We start from the raw sequence: 24,447 nt of genomic DNA, 5'->3' as shown, positions 1-24,447 counted from the left end.
CAATCACCTCAGATATGCAGATGACACCACCCTTATGGCAGAAAGTGAAGAGGAACTCAAAAGCCTCTTGATGAAAGTGAAAGAGGAGAGTGAAAAGGTTGGCTTGAAGCTCAACATTCAGAAAACAAAGATCATGGCATCTGGTCCCATCACTTCATGGGAAATAGATGGGGAAACAGTGGAAACACTGTCAGACTTTATTTTTTGGGCTCCAAAATCACTGTGGATGCTGATTGCAGCCATGAAATTAAAAGACACTTACTCCTTGGAAGGAAAGTTATGACCAACCTAGATAGTATATTAAAAAGCAGAGACATTACTTTGCCAACAAAGGTCCGTCTAGTCAAGGCTATGGTTTTTCCCGTGATCATCTATGGATGTGAGTTGGACTGTGAAGAAGGCTGATCGCCAAAGAATTGATGCTTTTGAACTGTGGTGTTGGAGAAGACTCTTGAGAGTCCCCTGGACTGCAAGGAGATCCAACCAGTCCATTCTAAAGGAGATCAATCCTGGGTGTTCATTGGAAGGACTGATGCTAAAGCTGAAACTCCAATACTTTGGCCACCTCATGCGAAGAGTTGACTCACTGGAAAAGACTCTGATGTTGGGAAGGATTGGGGGCGGGAAGAGAAGGGGACAACAGAGAATGAGATGGCTGGATGGCATCACCGACTCGATGGACATGAGTCTGAGTGAACTCCGGGAGTTGGTGATGGACAGGGAGGCCTGGCGTGCTGCAGTCCATGGGGTTGCAAAGAGTCGGACATGATTGAGGGACTGAATTGAACTGAATGTAAGCCTTCAACATGTCACACAAGTTTAATATGTCATAATTTTCTTTATTGTTTAGTTCTAGGTGTTTTCTGACTTGCATTATCATTTTATTTTTGACCTGTGGGATTTACAGTGGTAGGATTTTAAGTTTCCAAATGCGTGTCTGTATATACTGTTTGTCATTCAGTTTTAACTTAAATGTATTGGTTGACAAAATATATGGCTATGATCATTTGAACCGTACAGCCTAGTGAATGATAACTCAATAAAATGCTAACTTCTAAACCAAACCTAACCTTTAGAAAGGGCTTCCCTGGTGGCTCAGTTGAAAAAGAGTCTGCCTGCAATGCAGGAGACCTGGGTTCAATCCCTGGGTTGGGCAGATCCCCTGGAGAAGGGAATGGCAACCCACTCCAGTACTCTGGCCTGGAGAATTCCATGGACAGAGCAGCCTAGCGGGCTACAGTCCATGGGGTCAAACAGTCGGACATGACAGAGTGACTAACATTTCAATTTACAACTTTTAAAACTAAATGACCTTGTCATGGTCCCTGTTTTAAAAAAATCTATGAATATTCTCATTTCATAGGATGAAATTACCAAGACATAAGCAGAACTGTTATGATCTGGCCTCTGCCAGGCTTTCTAACGCCATCCTCCCACTCACTTCTCACACCCTTACAATGATCCAACTGTAGTGAAGTCACTGAAGCCTCTATATTTACAGGCATCCCTTTTAGACTCCTTTGCACATTCTTTTGGTTCTTTCCTTTGTTTCCCAACAGGTTAACTAAAATTCACACTTCAGACCTGTTCTACTCATCATCTGTGTAATCTATCCCTGATTCCTACGTATCAGGATGAGTGAGCTGGCCTATCGGTACTTCTAGTGTACCCAGAATATGAAGCACAGCTATACCATAGCTCTCAACGAACACTCATTCATAAAGTTTTTATTAATTATTTGGTATTTGCTTCATACCGATTATACAACAGTAAATGAAACAAACACGATCCCTCCTCTCATAACACTTATTTAATCAGGAGATGTTTTTTGACTTATTTTGCAGCACTTGTAATCTCTATTTTCTAGCACGTTACTAAGCAAAACAGTAAGTGTTCAATAAGTGAATGAAAGGAATGAAAATATTAGTATCTTAAGGGAAACATAATTGGGGAGTTAAATAAACTATAAAATCACATAATAAACTCTAGAAGTTCTTTATAAGTATACTGATATCTACCAATGCATCTCCAAACCTATTGCCTGCTACTACTAAGCCAACAATCCCAGTACTAGCTCAGGAACTTTGCTTCCCATATTACCATCTTCTGGTGATTTCTAGATGGTATAGAAAAGAAATTTAGATTCAAGTCATGAAACGGGGAACCTCAGTATACTCAAAAGCCCCCCTTTTCCCAATATTTCTGGTTTATTTCATATTTTGAACTATCTTTGCTCTAAGTTTATTTACTTTTTCTTACAATACTATGAAGTAAGAAATCTAACATGTTATACATACCTGACATCCTCACATGAACTTTGAGGCAAGTATTCTCATTATGTGTAATTTTATAAAAATATATCCTAAAAGTCAATAGCCTGATGGTAACGTAAAGGTCAGTGAGAGACCAAACGGGTGGAGGAGAGTGTGGTAAGGAGGGGAATGGGATGAGGACAGTGATGAGGGCTTAGGCTTTGGCGCACACTGTTCAGAATTGTATATAAGAACTTACGTGTGTCTCATTTATGCAATCTTTTAAAAATTTTTAAAAACTGTTCTGAAAAGAGACAATTAGACCTCCTCTGACATTTAATCACAAAAAAATAGATGGGAAAGTGGAAAAGAGGAAGGAAAGGAAGGAAGTAGATGAACTCAGAAGTTAAACTAGAATTTCTATCTGAGACACCGAGATTGGAAATTACCTTATAAACCACTGAAAATATAAAACAGTCGAACAGGAGAGAAGTATTAGGATGGAGGATAAAGACAGGAATGGAAATGTCACTATGAAATTGAAAGTGTTAGTCATTCAATCACGTCTGACTCTCTTTGCAACCCCATGGACCTTGTCTCACCAGGCTCCTCTGTCCACAGAATTCTCCAGGTAAGAATACTAGAATGCGAAGGGGAGAAAAAGGAATATACTAGAGTGGGTAGCCATTCACTTCTCCAGGGGATCTTCCTGATTCAGGGATCAAACCCAGGTCTCTCACACTGCAGGCAGGCAGATTCTTCACCGTCTGAGCCACCATAAAAAGATGCTACTGGAAATCTTGTGGCATACTCTTCCCACAGGATCATATGCATCTGCAATAACACAAACTACTACCTGCATCTAAAAGCATCCAAACTGGAGAAAGATCAAATAAGTAAGCAAGGAGAATATAAACCAAACTTACATTAAGAAAAGAATAAAGGTGTCTTCATTATGCGGAGGCAGTCTGAACTGAAGAGAATGAGCAGAAACTGTCTCTGTCTCCCTTTCAGGAGGAGCACAGTAACCAAAGAGCCTGAGGGCAAGACCTGTAGGATGTTTCTGAGACTATGAGTAGTAGACTTCTCTAAAGAAAACAGTAGGTGTGGGAAAACATTTTCAATGGAGTCCAAGGAGAGACCAACAGTAAAGATGAAGCTCATTTTCAAGCTGGGAACGGCAACTGCTTTAGTGCAATCTAGGACCCGCTAAAGGCTGCTCCACCTAAAAACTAAATCTCTAGCAAACCTAGAAGCAACTGTCACCTGCCACACTGCTAACAGATCTTGCTGTTGGGAGGGCTTAGAAGCACTGAGGACTCCTCCCAGAGCTTCAAGGAATGGGTAACAATTTGTTGGTCTCCTTGTTATCGGTCCACAGGATAGAAACAACTCTGTCTTTCACACCTACTAGTTTTGTCTCTGAACAATAGATGCCTACAGCCAGAACCCAAAATTTTGGAATGGACCTAAAAAAATACAATTCATTTAAAGGGAATTCAGCTAACAGGGGAAAGGCTAAAGCTGAAAATCAGAACAGGTAGCTTCTAGTTAAGCGGAACTATTAGAAAAGACTGGGTGACAATGAATATCCAAGCCACCAAGATGGTGTTAGCTGTACCAGTGAAGAAGAAATTCACAGATGTCAAAAAAAAGGAGCTGCCAAACTGGATACTGATGCAAGATTTTACCCCCAAAAGCACCCTCAGAGCATTTCAAAGAGGTAACTACTGGTATAACAACAAGTAATCAGTGGAACAAAGGGAGCACCCTCGGGACTTCTATGGTGCTAGCAGCTGACATGCTTTTCAACTACTGTGTTTCTTACAAGAAACTCAAATATGAACAGATACATAAGAACCACCAATGAGGGCCCAGGGTGAAGGAGGCACTCTGCATTTCTTACCATGACCATCTTTGCCCTGTACCTCTCTTTGAGGAACTTGATATCTGCTGAATCCTTTTACATCCTAATTGAGAATTAATGTCCAATGAAAGATGACTGGTAAAGTTTAAAAAATTTAAAGATTAAAAAAAAAGAAGAGACTGGGCAACTGAGACTGACAACTTTATTTTCAATATACCATGTTGAAATATTTCTGAATATTGCAAAGTCCTAAACCAACCATCAATTAAGAGTTGAAAAGAACTTTAATAAATGCATTAAAACTAGTCAGTTAAATATTTATTATGAGGTGGCATAATCTCACTATAAGGTATTTTCTCTAAGGACATAATCATACTAACATTTATTTATTAATATGGAACCATCAAATTCTGCTTAATGAGTATCTTCACAGGTCTCCATTCATTTAGGAGTAAATTCTTAATAAATAAGATAGCATCTTTCAGTAAGAGTGTCAGAATTAGACCTGCAGAAATACTTCAAACATTTTTATATTTTACTAAATCTTACACAGCATTGAAGTGTAACAGAAGATAAACATGTGCAGAATACTATCTCTTCAAACTACTCTTCTAAAAGAGGCAATACTTTCCTTTCTTTTTTTAATAGTATCTCCTTTTCTGTATGCGAAGGCTTGAAAAACAATGTGCAAAAGTATTTGTTATATGTAAACAAATGAAGAGACCAGCAATACAGTAGAACATCACAGTTAATGTTTCTTCAAACTTAGGAACTCGGATTCAACCATATTCAAAGAATTACTTCTGTTTGCTCTTCACGATGCCCAATATTATTATCCCTGCTATCCAGATAAAAAAGGTGTGCATCATTATCTCTTTTCAACATCCAGTTATAAATCAGTGTCCCTTCTTCCTTCACAACATACCTACTCCAGTTTTTCTTTTCTATTTCCACTATCATCACTCTGACTGAATTCTATTACCTCAAGCTTAACGACTCCCACAACCTTACAAGCTCCCTGAGTCCTCATTCCATTTCTCTAACATGAGAACCATGTTCTTTATTTTTTGATTTCTCCTTTGTGACTGTTGTTACATAGATCAACAGGAATCCCCCAAAAGTAATATTCTGTAGAACAAAAATTAATGCTCTGGGGCCTTAAACTATAAGAATAGGGAAAAACAAGCCTGGAAAAAAATAATATAAGCAGAAGGAGGTAAAACACGGGTCAATTTAAAACCATCAGCTGAAGAGTATCATATATGCAAAGGTGTATGAAAAAGAAAATTAAATATTTGCTGAATAATCAACGCTTAAAGGTTTTTGCAACTTCAGATAAGCTGATCCCTACCTTAAAATCCTCATTACTTCTTGATTGAAACTATTAAGAGTATTCTAATTGTCTCTTGGCTTTTGGCAGCTCCCCCATCCAAACTACCATTCACATCACTGCCATATTAATTGTCACAAAACACAATTATGATTCAAACTTTCTAGAGACTGCCAACTACTCACAAAATGAAGTCTAAACTCCCTACCATGGCATCCAGAGTTCTTCACAAACAAGCTCTCTTTCAGCCTTGTCACTCAAACCCTCTCTCTTATCCTGAATTCAAATCACACAAAATTACTTCCTCTGTCTTTTGTACATTCTATACATTTCAAGCTTCCTCTGCTTCCCCTGTCCATGGGATTCCCCAGGCAAGAATACTGGAATGGGTTGTCATTTCCTTCTCAATGGGATCTTCCTGACCCAGGGATCAAACCTGCATTTCCTACATCACAGCAGGTGGATTCTTCACCACTGAGCCAAATGGTAAGGCAATCCTTTCCCAAACTTTCTGGGAAGCCCCAGCAATCTTCTCCCTTTAAGACTCCACTCAAACACCATTTCCTATGTGAGGCCACTTTGACAATTCTCTCCTCTAACAATTTTGGTGGAGCCCTTTTAGATGATACCAACATACTTTCCCAATCTCATACAACACTTTTCAAATTACATTAACTTTGTGTACTCATCTCTAAACAGATTACTCTTTGAGAGTAAAGTAAGGAACTCATTTTTATTGAACAATTCGTATTCTCAGCACCTAATACAGTCCCTGGTGTAGAATAGGTGTTTAGTAAGTGTTTAAGAGAGAAAGAAGTGGATGGATGTAAGCAAAGCTGTCACTTAATGCTATACTGTTGAGACTTTCTTATTAGAGCAATCTGTCCTTACTTTGATAGGCTAACAAAGAGTTACTGACAGTACAGGCAGAATTATACCTCTTAGAAAATATAAGCTGGTAGCAATTGGTAGATAGAAAAAGAGTGAGGAGACACACTAAGTGGGGAGGGTCCTTCAATATTTCAGGTGAAATGCTGAAGAACTTAAACTTGGATGATGATGAGAGAATCAGAAACGAGATGATGAAAACATTCACGATACAGAGGTAAAGCCGAAAGGACCTGATCTCTGACTAAGAGTAGCAAGGAAAAGATAAAGAATCCGATTCAGTACTGAGACTGTGAACACAGGTGACAAAGAGGTCTAGCAGAAGTGGGAACCATGTGTGAAGTAAGCAGTCGGAAATATGTGCTGAAGCTTAGAATACTGTCACAGCAGAGATATGAGGTTGACAGAGATCATTTTAGAGGTAGCTGCTGAAATCAAGAACTTAGGAAAGACATTAAAAAAAGAATTTCAAAGATAAAAATCTTAGGGAAGGTCGTTATTTAGTAACAGGAGGACAACTATTCTTCAAACAAAAATAGGAGGAAAAAAAATGTGGAGGAGTAATTAAAGATGTAGAACTAGAAAAGCCAGGGTTATAGAAGCTACCAGTATTTCATGAAAGGAAAAATGGCAACGAACACAGTTTGATCAAAGAGTGAAACCTGACAAGAGATAATTAGAACATCGCGACTGTTCCTCAAAAGAGCAAACAGACCAACTTAGAAGGGACAGGAGGATGAATGAATGCTATAAGGAAGCAGAAGCAGTGAGCAAAAGCTACTATTTAAAGAGGAAAAAGTATAGTAGCAAATAGTAGCAAACTCTAGAGGAAAAAGTTTAACACATGTATATATGTATTCTACCTGGTTTCTTTTAAATACAGATCCCTAAAGGATTAAACCTTTTATTGATAATCTGGGTCTCTATGGATTTGAAAATAATAAACTTGATTTCTCTATCTGCACTTAGAATGGCTTCTCCCCTGTCCTTGATGTTACTGCAGCTTCCACTTCTTTCAATAAATTCTATCTTCAAAGATCTATTATTCAAAGTAACAATTTTATCCTAAATTCTAAATAGGTGAAAGCTTCAGAATAATGTAAACATTCATTTTAATATAATCTTTTATTCTAAACTGTTTTGTCATCGTCAGAAGAAAGAATTATATACATCATTTAATGCTTATTTTCTCTCCAATTAGAATAAAGAAAGTTATATTAGTAATAAATACTTTTTACTCCTGAAGAGGTTCAACATTTATAAGGAGATAAAATGCTGTAACTGCTTAAGAACTCATAAGGAAGGTGATTCAAGAATAAAGAACATAACAAAGTTGCAGTGATAAAACAGGACGATTTTTAATTGCTAAGAAATGAGAATTTTCACATTAATTATATTCTTAAGTCTTTTTCTTACCTCAGTGATGTGGTTAGATAAAACTGTACTTCCAATTTTCTCCAAACAGCTTTGACCTATGCTTCCATCTCATGAATTCCAAGACAGTATTAAACTGATGCATATTTTCATAAATCTGTTTAGAAAAAAAGAATATATTTAAGACTGAAAGAACATTTATTTATCAGAATAACACATGTAGAAGAGATACTAAAATTTTATCATGCATAAAACTATACATTTTAAATGTAAAGTTCTATAGCATTTTAGAAACTATCACTTTACAAACCTTTGCTCAAAGACTTTGTTCAAACCTTTGTTCTAAATTTTGAGTATTTTCAACTTTATAACATAACAGTTCTGTGGAAAAAATTACTCACATGTGAATTTCTGTATCAGCCTAATAAGCTTTTGTGGGTGGAAAAATCACATTTCAAACTGAAAGACAAGAACATCAGAAGCAGCACTAAAATTTACAACTTTACAATATTAGGACTCCTATTTGAGAAAAAATATATTTGATCACCCAGCTAGTATTTCAATTTTATCACAAAGTCTGTTAGCAGTTTTAATTTCAGGCAAACTTCAACCTAGAATATTAGGATCAGTGAGGGTCAAGAATTAACTGCACTGCTAGCTGTACGTCCGTGGCATAGGTTTCAACTGTGTTACTACTGTCATTAGTAACCTACTCCTTTAAGAGACAATGTTCATAAATATAAAAGAAGGAAGCCATTAAAATCTTTAATTTATTTAAAGACAGGTGTGCTGCTTATTTAGGGATAACAAAAATAATTTCATCGAATGTATCTTTTAACTGAAACTTCAAATAGCACAGTGCTCTGTTTCCTATTGTAAAAAGAAAAATTTTAAGCTGTATGAACATTACTTATGTCCCACTGCAAGGTCAAAACACCTTTGTCTTCAAGTCCATTTAGAAGTATCATTTGTGTCACACTGAGGTTTATAGTCTTGGCAATAATGACTAAATTCATGTAAACTGGGGCAACTTGAAACGGTCCAGCATATCAGATAGCCTTTCTTAAAGACAAGAGTCTCCACTCAGCAGACAGGCTGCCACAGGGCCATGCTAAATCTTTCATGGTCCAACTAAAGACAGACCGACCCTGAAAGCAATTAGTAATGCTTTGTCTGCATTTAGAAGCCTTTAACAGTCTTCCCAATGCACGAGTTACCTATAACTTCACCAGGTCCCTGATATTTTTCAGGGTACTCATATGACCAAAACTTAGACCATCATTCAGAGTAACAAAGCAGGGTAGTAACGGAGACCTGGTATTTAACATTCCCCCCCCCCACCCTCTCTGAGATGATCATAGTTTTAAAAAATTTACCTTATAACAAAACAAAAAAAAGGATTGTTTCCACTTTAGAAAAGGCATAAAGATTTTCCTCCAAAGCCATTTTTTGCCAATTCTTTATGGAAGAAGAGAGGGGAGGAAATCACTACATTAAACAAAGCTCAAATTAACCTATTCTCATAAAGTTTTAAAGTTGCATCAAAGTGACTATGTTTAAAAATATATGGCCTGATTCTAGTTCTACAAGATATTTCCAATGGATCAAATAATAAAATTAGCAGGTAAACCACTTACCAACCACTGTTTATTATAGCACTATTTATTACAACACTTTTTCCTTGGTGTGAAAAAAAGTTAGAAGCTTTAGGCTAATCTAAAATTAATTAAAAAAGGAAAATACATAATCAAAAAGACTCTTCAAATATACCATCTGCAAAGTCCAAGACCCTGATCTATCCTCCCTCAATCCTTTCACATGTACAAAGACATGACAAATCATAAACTTCAGAAAAGCAAGTCTAAGGGCTGAACTTAAGACCGGCTAAGGAAAACCACGTAAGATTTGACTTTACTACTAACAGGAAAATAAAAGACAATCACAGAACAGGATGTGCTTCATGATGCAGGTCTGCAAGCCATTTTTTATATACTAGACTGTGAGTCAAAGCAAAGTGTTTTCTAACTTTTGCGATTACAGTCCTTTAAGCAGAGATCTATACCGTACAGGCACAGAAACAGAATTCACATAGGCAAAACACTTGCATCAACTTTAACTACTCAATTTATAAGATAATGTGCCACAGGCTTTTAGCACTATGAACTGTGTTTAATAGTAACAACGGATCCAGTCAAAACGAAACACTAAACAATTTTTAAGTATTAATTTCACCAAAGATTTTATGCCTGAAATTTTCAAGTTTCTTAGGTCTGCTGCTAAGTCGCTTCAGTCATGTCCAACTCTGTGCAACCCCACAGATGGAAGCCCACCAGGCTCCCCCATCCCTGGGATTCTCCAGGCAAGAACAGTGGAGTGGGTTGCCATTTCCTTCTTAGGTCTAGAAAATACATTAAGGAAAAGGTGATTCTTTTAAAAACACATTTGAGCTTCTTGATGATTCAGAATAAATGAAAATCGAATCCTTCTGGATATAGTCTAATACTTTCTAATTCAGAACTAACAGAGATATTTCCTCAAAGTTAATAAGTATTTGCAAACATGGGAAAAGTTAATTCTAAGCCCATATTGCTTTTACAAAAGTCTTTTTCTTTTTGCCATCAAAATGAACACATCCCTCTCAGTTTTGAAGCCCTTCAAAATTATCAAAGTGGTTAAATCTTAAAGCACTGGGATAATTTAAAGATCACTAACCACACAGAATCCATCAGTGACAAACATCAATTACGGATATGATAGCTATCTTTGAAGTATTAGAACATTATCCATTAACACCTACTTTAATAAGATCTGAAAAAAAAACTAGTATAAACATGGTTTTGATACTCAGTCTAAGATAAATTTAAAATTGTTTTTCAACATGTGAAAGTGAAAGATGCTCAGCTGTGTCCGACTCTTTGCAAGCCCATGGACTATATAGTCCATGGAATTCTCTAGGCCAGAGTATTGAATGGGTAGTCTATCCCTTCTCCAGCAGATCTTCCCGACCCAAGAATCGAACCAGGGTCTCCTGCATTGCAAGCAGATTCTTTACCAACTGAGCTATCAGGGAAGCTGATAGCTTTTCAATGTGTACCAGATGTCAAAAAGTAGATTTCTTACTATTCACAAAATCAGATATTGATTATACATTTTTCCTTCCACCACTTTAAATTTCCTCTTTCTTCATTTCCCTCTCTTAGCATTCATAAAAAGCATCCCACATACTGTAAAAGTACTATTATAAACATCAGAGCTGGAATTAAAAAACTATTTTTAAAAATTGAAAATTATAAAACAACCATTTTACGAAATATCTCAGTAGGGCTCTTAAACTAAAGGTATTATTACTATTAAAACTTCTGGTATATTAACTGAAAAACTCAAACATTACGCTTCAGAAAACCATTATATAGTTTTACTATATAAAAACATTATATAGTTTACATTAAATAGTTTTACTCTATATATATAGAGTTATACTGTAACTCTAACAGTATAATCTCGATTAGTTTGGAATGTATTTCTATAAGAATGTAATCCACTTAATACAGAAAGAGGTCAACTTATAAATAGATTCTGTTCCAAAAGTTCATTTATAAATTGAATATAAGCTTGATTTTGAAACTTAAGATACCTTTCTCATAAAACTAAAGATATAAACAATGGCATTAAGTCCCAAATACAAATGAACTTTAGTGTATAATTCTATGATACCACTCTTCTGCCTAAGCATATTTTCATATCAAGCTCTAAGTTTCTTATTTTTCATTGTATCCTAGAATTTAGCACAGCTAATGATATAGAGTATGATTTCATCAAATATTAGTGGCTCTGAAGTACTGAATGATAGTACTGAACAACTCAGTGACACGAAACTAAGCTGTCCAGAAAAACTTAACTATCTAATCTACAGCAGAGAACCAAAAGGCGTGGAGAAAAAAGCTTCTTCCAAAAGAGGTAAGACAAAAGGATATTTAACACCAGGGTTTAAAAGTTCTAGTCTAAGCCAGTTGTGGCAATTTCCATTCCTCCTGCCAATGAATGCTTTAGCAATAAGCATCTGATGCAATTCTGGCCAGTAACACAGAGACTAAGTTTGCTGCAGAGGTTCTGGGAAAGGTTTTCCTGGGCTGGTGAAAAAAGACACCCAAGTGAAAACACGTATTTTTTTCAGGCAACTTTGGGTTTGAATTGTTAAGCAGAACTATGACAGCCATCTTAGGACCATGAGGAAAGAGAAAGTCTAAGAGGACAACCCAACAGAAAAGGAATGACAGCACTAAAAGATGGAAAAACCGTGGGACTGTGGTGATGCTATTTCAGTTCAGTTCAGTCACTCAGTCGTGTCCAACTCTTTGCAACCCCATGGACTGCAGCCCATCAGGCTCCTCTGTCCATGCGGATTCTCCAGGCAAGAATACTGAAGTGGGTTGCCGTGCCCTCCTCCAGGGGATCTTTCCAACCCAGGGATTGAACCCAGGTCTTCTGCATTGCAGGTGGATTCTTTGCCAGTTGATACAGCAGGGAAGCAATAAGGGTGGTATCATCTGTATATGTGAGGTTATTATTCCATCTTGTGCCTCATCCAGCCTGGCATTTCACATGATGTACTCTGCATATAAATTAAATAAGCAGGGTGACAATATACAGCCTTGACATACTCCTTTCCCAATTTGGAATCAGTCTGTTGTTCCATGTCCGGTTCTCACTGTTGCTTCTTGACCTGCTTACAGGTTTCTCAGGAGGCAGGTCAGGTGATCTAGTACTCCCATCTCTTTCAGAATTTTCCAGTTTGCTGTGATCCACAGAGTCAAAGGCTTTGGTGTAGTCAATAAAGCTGAAGTAGATGTTTTCCTGAAATTCTCTTGCTTTTTCTATGATCCAACAGATGTTGGCAATTTGCTCTCTGGTTCCTCTGCCTTTCCTAAATCCAACTTGAGCATCTGGAAGTTCTCAGTTCACATACTTTTGAAGCCGAGCTTGGAGAATTTTGATTCTCTAAAATTTTGATGCTTCTATACCTGAATGAAATAATCCTAGAATCATTTTATTAACTTGGATCTTAAGGAGATCAAACTAGTCAATCCTAAAAGAAACTAACCCTGAATATTCATTGGAAGGACTGTTGCTGAAGCTATAGCTCCAATACTTTAGTCACCTGATCTGAAGAAGCATCTCACTGGGAAAAAGCCTGATGCTGGGAAAGATTGAAGGCAAAGGTGAAAGGGGTGGCAGGGGATAAGATGGTTAGATAGCTGACTCAATGGACATGAATTTGAGCAAACCCCGGGAGACAGTGGAAGAGCTTGGAGTGCTCTAGTCCATGGGGTCACAGAGAGTCGAACATGACTTAGCGACTGAACAACAACAAAACAAATTACCCTTTTATTATTTATGCAGTTTTCAATGACCAAAAGTAACACAATGGATACAGCCATTTAGGAATAGATACACTGTTTACTTCAATGAATTTAACTGTTATTTATACACTGGTAACTCTCCCAAATTTATATTTCAATCCAGACCTTTCTTATGAACTAGATATATATTTCTAAACTATTAAACAGCTGTATTAAATCTTTATTCCAGTGATACATGAAGAGAATAGAATATAAAAACGATCATCTACCAGCAAAAAAAAAAAAAATGTTTATGCATCCATACTCGATTTTCTGGCTAATGACAACACTATCTACCTAATTGTCAATGATGAAAATATTTGGGTCACTAGTCCCATGTCCCTCTGCTGTATTTATTATACGAGGCAGTTATTACATGCTGCCTGTTCTAATTCTGATATATCTTTGAAATCTGTCTCCCTCAACTCTACACACATCTAGTGCAGCCTTTCATCTTTTGTGGAGCACATCTCCATTCTTACCTCTTGCACTGCACTCATGTTTGTAAAATACAACCGTGCTTCATGAAAAGATTATAAACATCCTAAGTCATTAGGAAACACAAATGAAATCTATAATGAGATATCACTACATACCCACTTATAATGTGGCTATTCTCAAAAAGACAGACAACACTAAATGTTGGTAAAGACATGGAGAAATTGGAACTTCCATACACTGCTGTAAAATGATGCAGCCACTTTGGAGAACAGCTTGCCAATTTCTTAAAAAGTTAAATGTAAGCATAAACTAACCACAAGATCCAAAATTCCCTCCATAGGAACCTACCCAAGAGAAATGAAAATAAGTGTCTATATAAAGACTTACATAGGGCTTCGCTGGTGGTTCAGACAGTAAAGAATCCATCTGCAATGCAGGAGACCTGGGTTTGATCCCTGGGTTGGGAAGATCCCCTGGAGAAGGGAGCGGCTACCTACTCCAGTATTCTGGCCTGGAGAATTCCATGGACAGAGGAGCCTGGAGGGCTACAGTCCGAGGAGTTGCAAAGAGTCGGACACAACTGAGCAATTTTCACTTTAAAGACTTGTATACAGGGTCTTCTCTGGCAGTCCAGTGGTTGAGACTCTGAGCTACTACTGCAGGGGCTGTGGGTTAAATTCCTGGTCAGGAAACCTAGATCCCACGTGCCATGGGCCACCTCTCCCCAAAAAGACATATGCAAATGTTCTCAGCAGCATTCCCTCATAATGGCAAAGAACTGGAAATAATCCTAGTGTCCATCAGAAGGTGAATGGATAAACAAAACGTGGCATCATCAAATGTGGAATGTTATCGGGTAATAAAAAGGAACAAAATACTGATACATGTTACAACATGAGTGCATTTCAAAATATGCTAAATAAAAGAAGCCAGATGCCAAATACTACATACTGTATGACCCCATATATATAAAATAATCATAAAAGGCAAATTGAGATACCACGAAAGCAAAGCAGTAGTTGCCTACAGCAAGGAGCAGGAGTGGTAAATTTGGGGTGGGTGATGAAATGTTCTAAAATATTCATAGCAAACCCTAAAAACTTACTAAAATAATAAAAATATAAGTACATTTTAAAATTTTTCAATGATTTCCAATTATGTACAAAATGAAGTCCAAATTTTTTAAGAAGAAATTCACAGACTGCTATAATCTGCTTTCAATGTATTTAATCTGCTATCTTCTGCTACAATCTCTGCCATGTGGCACAGCCAAAAAACAGAAAAAAAAAAAGACTATGCTGAGATACTACCAACACATCTACTGGAACAGCTAAAATAAAAAATAGTGACAATACCAAGTGCTGACAAGAATGTGAAGAAAACAGATCTTTCACACACTGCCGTTGAGAATATAAACTGACATAATCACTCTGGAAAATGGTTTGAAAGTTTCTTTAAAAACTAAATATACCCTCACATGTAACAAACTGCATTCCTGGGCATCTGTCCCACAGAAATGAACATGAATGTTCATAGCAGCCTTATTCTTCTGACAATGAAGCATAAAAACCACTTCCATATTTTCATTTTAATAAATCCAATTCAGTCAGTAGAACAATCTACACCACCCATTTTTTTCCTGTAGAATTTTGAGAGATTATCAATAGATAATTTTTTCAGGTGATAGGCAAACATAACACACTACATACAAACAATAAAATGTCTGCTATTAGGAATCATCAGGAATTGATTCTTGAGTACTAAGGGTTCACCACTTCTAAATGTGTGCTGTTGTACCTTCTCAAATGAAGAATAAAGATTATTTAGAATTAACATTATGAACACCATTTACAGAGTTATGCTACAATACAATGAAATTTCAGGGGCTATTAATACATAATGCTATTTGCTTCAGTACTAAATGGTCCCAAAAGGGAGTTGTGTTTATTTACTTATTTACTTGTTTGTCTGCTTGTTTTAGCTTGCATCCCCAGTTTTTCTTATTTTCTTCCCCTTGCTAACAGCTACCTAGAATGCATGTTTGCTCGTATAATAACAGTACCCTCTCTTCACTTCTCATTTACATCATCCCTGTACTAGCTTAACATAGCTCTGTTTTAAAGTCTATAAAAATAAAAAGGCTCCATATGACAGCATGAGACTGAAGGTATAAAAACTGAACACATTTACTATTATGATCAAGTAATTGTTATGTTGTTATAATGTAACACTTTTTATAAGATCACTTCAAGGAGAAGGTAAAGATGAGACACCTGAATGAGTCAACCCAGGAAAAAACAAAGATGAGTGGAGCTACAAACTATAAATACATTTCAGATGGCTGCTCAACATTTCTAACAAATTGCTAAGCTCAAAATACATGAAACAGAACTTATTATTTTGTTTTTCCATCTTCTCACAAACCTGTTTCTCTTGAATTCTTTATTTGGCGTAATGTACTTCATGGGAAATAGATGGAAAAACAGTGGAAACACTGTCAGACTTTATTTTTTTGGGCTCCAAAATCACTGCAGATGCTGACTGCAGCCATGAAATTAAAAGACGCTTACTCCTTGGAAGGAAAGTTATGACCAACCTTGATAGTATATTGAAAAGCAGAGACATTACTTTGCCAACCAAGGTCCGTCTAGTCAAGGCTATGGTTTTTCCCGTGGTCATGTATGGATGTTGAGAGTTGGACTGTGAAGGAAGCTGATTGCCGAAGAATTGATGCTTTTGAACTGTGGTACTGGAGAAGACTCTTGAGAGTCCCTTGTACTGCAAGGAGATCCAACCAGTCCATTCTAAAGGAGATCAATCCTGAGTGTTCACTGGAAGGACTGATGCTAAAGCTGAAACTCCAATACTTTGGCCACCTCATGCGAAGAGTTGACTCACTGGAAAAGACTCTGATGCTGGGAAGGATTGGGGGCGGGAAGAGAAGGGGACAACAGAGAATGAGATGGCTGGATGGCATCACCGACTCTGTGGACATGAGTTTGAGTGAACTCCGGGAGTTGGTGATGGACAGGGAGGCCTGGCGTGCTGTGATTCATGGAGTCGCAGAGAGTCAGACACGACTGAGCAACTGAACTGAACTGAACAACTGTTTATGAGATTTTTTTTTTTGCCATTACCAAGTAAAATTGATAGTATATATACCCAAGACCCCAAAATTCTGCCTCAAAGTATACATATAACCTGGGAAACCTTTTGCACGTCTGCCAGAAAGTATGTACAAGAATATTCACAGCAGCATTTTCTTAACAGCAAACCTAAGTGTCCAACAGCAGTAAAATGGATAAATTCTAGTATATTCATATAAAAGAATTACCACATAGTAGTAAAAATGAATATACCCCAGATAATAGTATCAATAGGAATGAAATCTCGAAACCATAATGTTGAACACAACACAAGTCTAAGAACACATGTATACACTATGACTCCACTCACATAAAACTCAAAAACAGGAAAACACCAGGAAAATGTACACTGAAGGAGAATAAAACCATGGAAAACCTTAAGGAAAAGTAACAGAATAGTATTTAATAATTTAGGATGATGGTTTCCTCTGGGAGGGAAAAGTCATGGGCATCTCAGAAGCTGCCATCACATTTCTTGAGATAGGAGATTGGGACAGACAGATTCATTTTTTATTAAAACTCTGTAAAGTGTACATCATACAGGATAGATTTTAGAGTAAAAATTTTAGTTTAATCTGAAGTAAGTATGGTTAACTGTGGTAGTTTGAACATTCTTTGGCATTGCCTTTCTTTGGGACTGGAATGAAAACTGAGCCAGGTTAAAAAAAAATACTGGGGAAAAACAGGGACTTTATACATTACAAGTTGTAATTTTACACATAGGTTTCAGTTTTCAATGTCCGTAGGATAGACATTACTAAAATCAAATATTGACAGATCTCCAAGGAAGTCCCAGAGATCTTACTTTCATCAGTAAATTTTAAAACTTTTTTTCCTATAAATTGTAAGTTGTTCAACAGGATGAAAAATTACACTTAGCTTAACAGACCAGAGAATTACAGCTGTGCTTCATAAACAGAGTATTATAATCAATTCAAAGGCATATGGGCTTTAAAAAATTTGTTTAGTAACTCAGTTATACTATAAGTTGCAAAGTTTTTGATATTGCTGAAATATATATAGTAATACCAATAGGATTTTAAAACGTCCTACTTAGCCAATAGAAGAATGTTATATTGTATCAACCTTGGAGGGGTGGGATGTGGAGGGAGACAGGAGGGAGGTCCAAAAGGGAGGAGACATACGTGTACCTATGGCTGATTCAGATTGAGGTTTGACAGAAAACAACAAAATTCTGTAAAGCAATTATCCTTCAATTAAAAAAAATTTTTAAAAAAGGATGTTTTAAAATCTGTTTCTCAGATATTTCTAATGAATGCACACCCATATTTTTCAGGATTACTAAGGCAAGGAAGTAAGGATGGAATGAATTCCTTTAAAACATGAATAGTTTACTTAAAAAAAATTAAATATCATGAAAATGGATAACTATCCTATTACCTAGGGATGTACTCGTTGTCAGAATTTAATCCAATTAATCTGCGTTCAATATTTGGCTTCATTATTATTTACTAAAAACTTCAAACTACCTTTATTAAATATTCAATTGTCATTCATCCAAATGTGTGCATCAATGAAACTAAATAAATGACATTCTAGAAACTATAGAAAACAAAATTTTCAATTAAGAGAATTTAAATTCATATAAAATTCATCACTTGTACAGGCATATCCAAACTAATCATTTCCAACAGGAGTGGGAAGTGGACTACAGATATTTCCTTCAAAAGGGACAGTGCTGCTACGTGTTCACGGGTAGCAACCCACTCCAGTACTCTTGCCTGGATGGAAGAGCCTGGTAGGCTACAGTCTGTGGGGTCGCAAAGAGTCTGTGGGGTCGCAAAGAGTAGGACACGACTCAGTGACTTCACCTTAAACATACAGAGAAGAAAGTTTTAGCTGGGAAGCTTGCATTTAAGTTCTCATCTCTATGTGATGAGAGGTACGGAGCTAAGTATCAGGCAACACTGTCTTTTAAATCGTGAGTCACATACCTAAGGAAGGGGATTGTAAGCAGGATGAGCAACAACAAGGGCAATCAAGATTTTAAAAAGAAGCAACAGTAGGTTTCAAAGTTTCAGACAGAAAATCAGAAGCAATTATCTCAATATAATGCATATAATCCAACAACCTGACTATGGACTATCCACCTTCTTGCAAAACACACGTATACTGTAGATACTAAGTTTGTGAAGCTAGGTATGTTTGAACTTCAGAGAACAGCTCTATTTATCAGCAGGCAAGTGAGGTTGAAAGAGAGAAATAAAAGATTACTTGATAATGTAATACTTCCTGAGGGCACTATAGTAAATTTTAAAACATTCAAGACACAGTTCCCTGCTGGCAAGCAACATTTCATCAACTTGAGGAGTTAAGCCATTATATATTAAATATGAAACAAGAGTACCAGATGACAATACAAACACTGTCATACTACCATACATGACGATTAACTAAGAAGTAAAAAAAAAAAAATCAAACGTTTCAGAGGTAGAAAGATCACTGTGGGCTGAATTTAAGTCAGAATTTGGTCCTTTTGAAGACTGGTCAGGTTTGGTAGTGAGCAAGGAGGGAGGGGTACAGATTCAGATGGCCGTATTACTGGGAGAGCTGGGGTGCACAGTGCTGGGAGGGTGCACTGTGCCTGGCCATTGTGCCACCTGGGGCCCAGATTCTAGAGAGGTGGGGCTTCATAATTAACGCGTGGTCTGAACCAGATGGTAAATCCCCAGCCTCCCATGAAGCCAATGTCCATAGCAGATATCATACTCGTTTTAGTTCTCCTTACAATCAAGCATCAAAGATTTCAGTCCTTCTTAATACAGAAATCCCAACAGCCAAGATCTCTGAAATCAATCTATCATATTCTTTTAAGAAGGAGAGGATAAAGAGAAGAACACATGGTTAAGAACAAGGACTCTGTAGCCAAACTAAGTACCAAAGTTAGAAACCTGGCTCCAACAATTTGCTGTTGCTGTTGTTCAATCACTCAGTCGTGTCTGCCTCTGCAGCCCCATGGATGGCAGCACACCAGGCTGCCCTGTCCATCACCATCTCCTGGAGCCTGCTCAAACTCATGTCCACTGAGTCAGTGATGCCATTCAAACCTCTCATCCTCTGTTGCCGGTCCTCCTCCTGCCTTCAGTCTTTCCCAGCATCAGGGTCTTTTCTCATGAGTCAGCTCTTCACATCAGGTGGTCAAAGTATTGGAGCTTCAGCTTCAGTATCAGTCCTTCCAATGAGTATTCAGGACTGATTTCCTTTAGGATTGACTGGTTTGATCTCTTTGCAGTCCAAGGGACTCCCAAGAGTATTCTCCAACACCACAGTTCAAAAGCATTAATCATAGGCGCTCAGCCTTCTTTATGGTCCAACTCTCCAATCTGTACATGACTACTGTATAGCTTTGACTATACAGAACTTTGCTGGCAAAGTAATCTCTCTCTTTTCTAATACGCTTTCTAGGTTTGCTCCTTTCTTCCAAGGAGCAAGTGTCTTTTAATTTCATGGCTGCAGTCACCATCTGCAGTGATTTTGGAGCCCAAGAAAATAAAGTCTGGGCCAAGTGACTTAACCTCCCTGGTACCCAATATGTAAAAGAGAATAATTACCTGTATCTGAATGGTGAGACTCAAAGGAATTAATGTAGATATAGCAGTTAGAATGTGTGTGCATATGTGTGCTCAATTATGTCGACTCTTTGAAACCCATGGACTGTAGCCTGTAAGGTTACTCTGTCTATGGAGTTTTCCAGGCAAGAATACTGGAGCAGGTTGCCACTTCCTACTCCAGGGGACTTTACAGACACAGGGATGGAATTCACATCTCTTGCATTGGCAGGCAGATTCCTTACCACTGTGCCATCTGGGATTCAATTCAGTTTAGTAACTCAGTCATGTCTGACTCTTTGAACACATGGACTATAGCAGGCCAGACTTCCCTGAACATCACCAACTCCCGGAGCTTGCTCAAACTCATGTCCATTGAGTCGGTGATGCCATCCAACCATCTCATCCTCTGTTATCCCCTTCTCCTCCCACCTTCAGTCTTTCCCAGCATCAGGGTCTTTTCAAATGAGTCAGTTCTTCATATCAAGTGGCCAAAGTTTTGAACCTTCAGCTTCAGCATAAGCCCTGCCAATGAATATACAAGACTGATTTCCTTTAGGACTGACTGGTTTACGCAGTCCAAGGGCCTCTCAAGAGTCTTTTCCAACACCACAGTTCAAAAGCATCAATTCTTCAGCGCTCAGCTATCTTTTAAGTTTCCCTGGTGGCTCAGATGGTAAAGTGTCTGCCTACAGTGAGGAAGCGCCAGGTTCGATCCCTGGGTCATGAAGATCCACTGGAGAAGAAAATGGCAATTCACTCCAATACTCTTGACTGGAAAATCCCATGGACGGAGGAGGCTGGTAGGCTACAGTCCACAGGGTCACATAGAGTCCGACACGACTAAACCACTTTCACTTTCAGCTATCTTGATGGTCCAACCCTCACATCAATCCATGAACACTGGAAAAACCAAAGCTTTGACTATACAGACCTTTGTTGGCAAAGTAACCTCTCTGCTTTTTAATATGCTGTCTAGGTTGGTCATAACTTTTCTTCCAAGGAGCAAGGGTCTTTTAATTTTGTAGTGGCAGTCACCATCCAGTGTTTGGAGCTCAAGAAAATAAAGTCTGTCACTGTTTCCATTATTTCTCCATCTATTTGCCATGAAGTGATGGGAACAGATGCCATGATCTTTGTTTTCTGAATGTTGAGCTTCAAGCCAACCTTTTCACTCTCCTCTTTCACTTTCATCAAGAGGCTTTTGAGTTCCTCTTCACTTTCTGCCATAAGTGTGGTGTCATCTGCATATCTGAGGTTATTGATATTTCTCCCAGCAATCTTGATTCCAGCTTGTTTCTTCCAGCCCAGCGTTCCTCATCATGTACTCTGCATATAAGTTAAATAAGCAGGGTGACAATATACAACCTTGACGTACTCCCTTCCCAGTTTGGAACTAATCTGTTGCTCCATGTCCAGTTCTAACTATTGCTTCTTGACCTGCATACAGATTTCTCAGGAGGCAGGTCAGGTGGTCTGCTATTCCCATCTCTTTCAGAATTTTCTACAGTTTATTGTGATTCACACAGTCAAAGGCTTTTGTGTAGTCAATAAAGCAGAAGTAGATGTTTTTCTGGAATTATCTTGCTTTTTCGATGATCTAACAGATGTTGGCAATTTGATCTCTGGTTCCTCTGCCTTTTTAAAAGCCAGCTTGAACAACTGGAAGTTCACGGTTCATGTACTGTTGAAGCCTGGCTTGGAGAATTTTGAGCATTACTTTGCTAGCGTGTGAGATGAGTGCAGTTGTGTGGTAGTCTGAACATTCTTTGGCAATGCCCTTTTTTGGGATTGGAATGAAAACTGACCTTTTCCAGTCCTGTGGCCACTGCTGAGTTTTCCAAATTTGCTGGTATATTGAGTGCAACACTTTCACAGCATCAGCTTTTAGGATCTGAAATAGCTCAACTGGAATTCTATCACCTCTACTAACTTTGTTCGTAGTGATGCTTCCAAAGACAGACTTGAATTCACATTCCAAGATGTCTGGCTCTAGGTGAGTGATCACACCATGGTGGTTATCTGTATCGTGAAGATCTTTTTTGTATAGTTTTTCTGTGTATTCCTGCCACCTCTTCTTCTGCTTTTGTTAAGTCCATACCATTTCTGTTCTTCATTGTGCCCATCTTTGCATGAATGTTCCCTTGGTATCTCTAATTTTCTTGAAGAGATTCCTAGTCTTTCCCATTCTATTGTTTTCCTCTATCTCTTTGCAATGATCACTGAGGAAGGCTTTCTTATCTCTTCTTGCTATTCTGTTGAACTCTCCATTCAGATGGTATATCTTTCCTTTTCTCCTTTGCCTTTCACTTCTTTTCTTTTCTCAGCTATTTGTAAGGCCTCCTCAGACAACCATTTTGCCTTTTTGCATTACTTTTTCTTGGGGATGGTCTTGATCCCTGTCTCCTGTACAATGTCACAAACCTCCATCCATAATTCTTCAGGCACTCTATCAGATGTAATCCCTTGAATCCATTTGTCACTTCCACTGTGTAATAAGGGATTTGATTTAGGTCACACCTGAATGGTCTAGTGGTTTCCCTACTTTCTTCAAAATACATCTGAATTTTGCAATAAGGAGTTCATGACCTGAGCCACAGTCAGCTCCTGGTCTTGTTTTTGCTGCCTGTATAGAGTTTCTCCATCTTCGGCTGCAAAGAATATAATCAATCTGATGTCGGTATTGACCATCTGGAGATGTCTATGTGTAGAGTCATCTCTTGTGTTAATGGAAGAGGGTGTTTGCTATGACCAGTGCGTTCTCTCCGAAAAACTCTTGCTAGCCTTTGTCTGGCTTCATTTTGTACTCCAAGGCCAAATTTGTATATTACTCCAGGTATCTCTTGACTTCCTACTTTTGCATTCCAGTTCCCTATGAAGAAAATGACATCTTTTTGCATGTTAGTTCTAGGCAGTCTTGAAGATCTTCATAGAACTATTCAACTTCCGCTTCCTCAGCATTAGTGGTTGGGGCATAGACTTGATATTGAATCGTTTGCCTTGGAAACAAACAGATCAATCTGTTGTTTTTGAGACTGCATCCACGTTCTACATTTTGGACTATTCTGGTGACTGTGAGAGCCACTCCATTTCTTCTAAGGGATTCTTGCCCACAGTAGTAGATACAATGGTCATCTGAATTAAATTCGCCCATTCCCGTCCATTTTAGTTCACTGATTCCTAAAATGTCGATATTCACTCTTGCCATCTCCTGCTTGACCACATCCAACTTACCTTGATTCATGGACCTAACACTCCAGGCTCCTATGCAATACTGTTCTTTACAGAATTGGACTTTACTTCCATCGTCAGTCACATCCACGACTGGGCACTGTTTTCACTTTGGCTAAGTGAAGAAGAACTAAAGAGCCTCTTGATGAAAGTGAAAGAGAGTGAAAAAGTTGGCTTAAAACTCAACATTCAGAAAACTAAGACCATGGCATCCGGTCCCATCACTTCATGGCGAATAGATGGGGAAACAGTGGAAACAGTGACAGACTTTAAGCTATGGTTTTTTCAGTAGTCATGTATGGATGTAAGAGTTGGACTATAAAGAAAGTTGAGTGCCGAAGAATTGATGCTTTTGAACTATGGTGTTGGAGAAGACCCCTGATAGTCCCTTGGACTGCAAAGAGATCCAACCAGTCCATCCTAAAGGATATCAGTCCTGAATATTCATTGGAAGGACTGATGCCGAAGCCGAATCTCCAGCACTTTGGTCACCTGATGTGAAGAGCTGACTTGTTTGAAAAGACCTGATGCTGGGAAAGACTGAAGGTGGGAGGAGAAGGGGACAACAAAGGATGAGATGGCTGGATGGCGTCACTGACTCAATGGACATGAGTCTGAGTGAACTCCGGGAGTTGGTGATAGACAGGGAGGCCTGGTGTGCTGCAGTCCACAGGGTCGCAAAGAGTTGGACACAACTGAGCGACTGATCTGACCTGTTTTTTATTCTTTCTGGAGTTATTTCTCCACTCTTCTTAAGTAGCATATTGGGCACCTATAGACCTGGGGAGTTCATCTTTCAGTGTTATACCTTCTTGCCTTTCCATACTGTTCATGGGGTTCTCAAGGCAAGAACACTGAATTGGTTCGTCATTCCCTTCTCCAGCGGACCATGTTTGTTCATAATTGATTTTTTTGGGTAGATTTTTATCAGTGAAATATGAAAATCTCTC

The 24,447-nt window shown here is 38.1% G+C and overlaps 1 protein-coding gene and 1 pseudogene across 1 annotated transcript in view; one reads left to right on the top strand and one right to left on the bottom strand.

Moving 5' to 3' along the window:
• The window catches only part of BMPR1A (bone morphogenetic protein receptor type 1A), a 147,490-nt gene that overhangs the window by 52,154 nt on the left and 70,889 nt on the right, over positions 1–24,447 (bottom strand). Inside the window, exon 2 of the mRNA XM_055425299.2 lies at positions 7,754–7,868. The gene's annotated coding sequence lies outside the window, so the exon portion shown is untranslated. The remainder of the gene's footprint in view (positions 1–7,753; positions 7,869–24,447) is intronic.
• On the top strand, positions 3,858–4,122 carry LOC148775977 (ATP synthase F(0) complex subunit f, mitochondrial pseudogene; annotated as a pseudogene).

The sequence above is a fragment of the Moschus berezovskii genome, chromosome 12 (genome assembly GCF_049115385.1).
Source record: "Moschus berezovskii isolate FMDL1 chromosome 12, NW_MosBer_1.0, whole genome shotgun sequence".
NCBI lineage: Eukaryota > Metazoa > Chordata > Mammalia > Artiodactyla > Moschidae > Moschus > Moschus berezovskii.
This window is presented reverse-complemented; position numbering and strand designations above follow the sequence as displayed.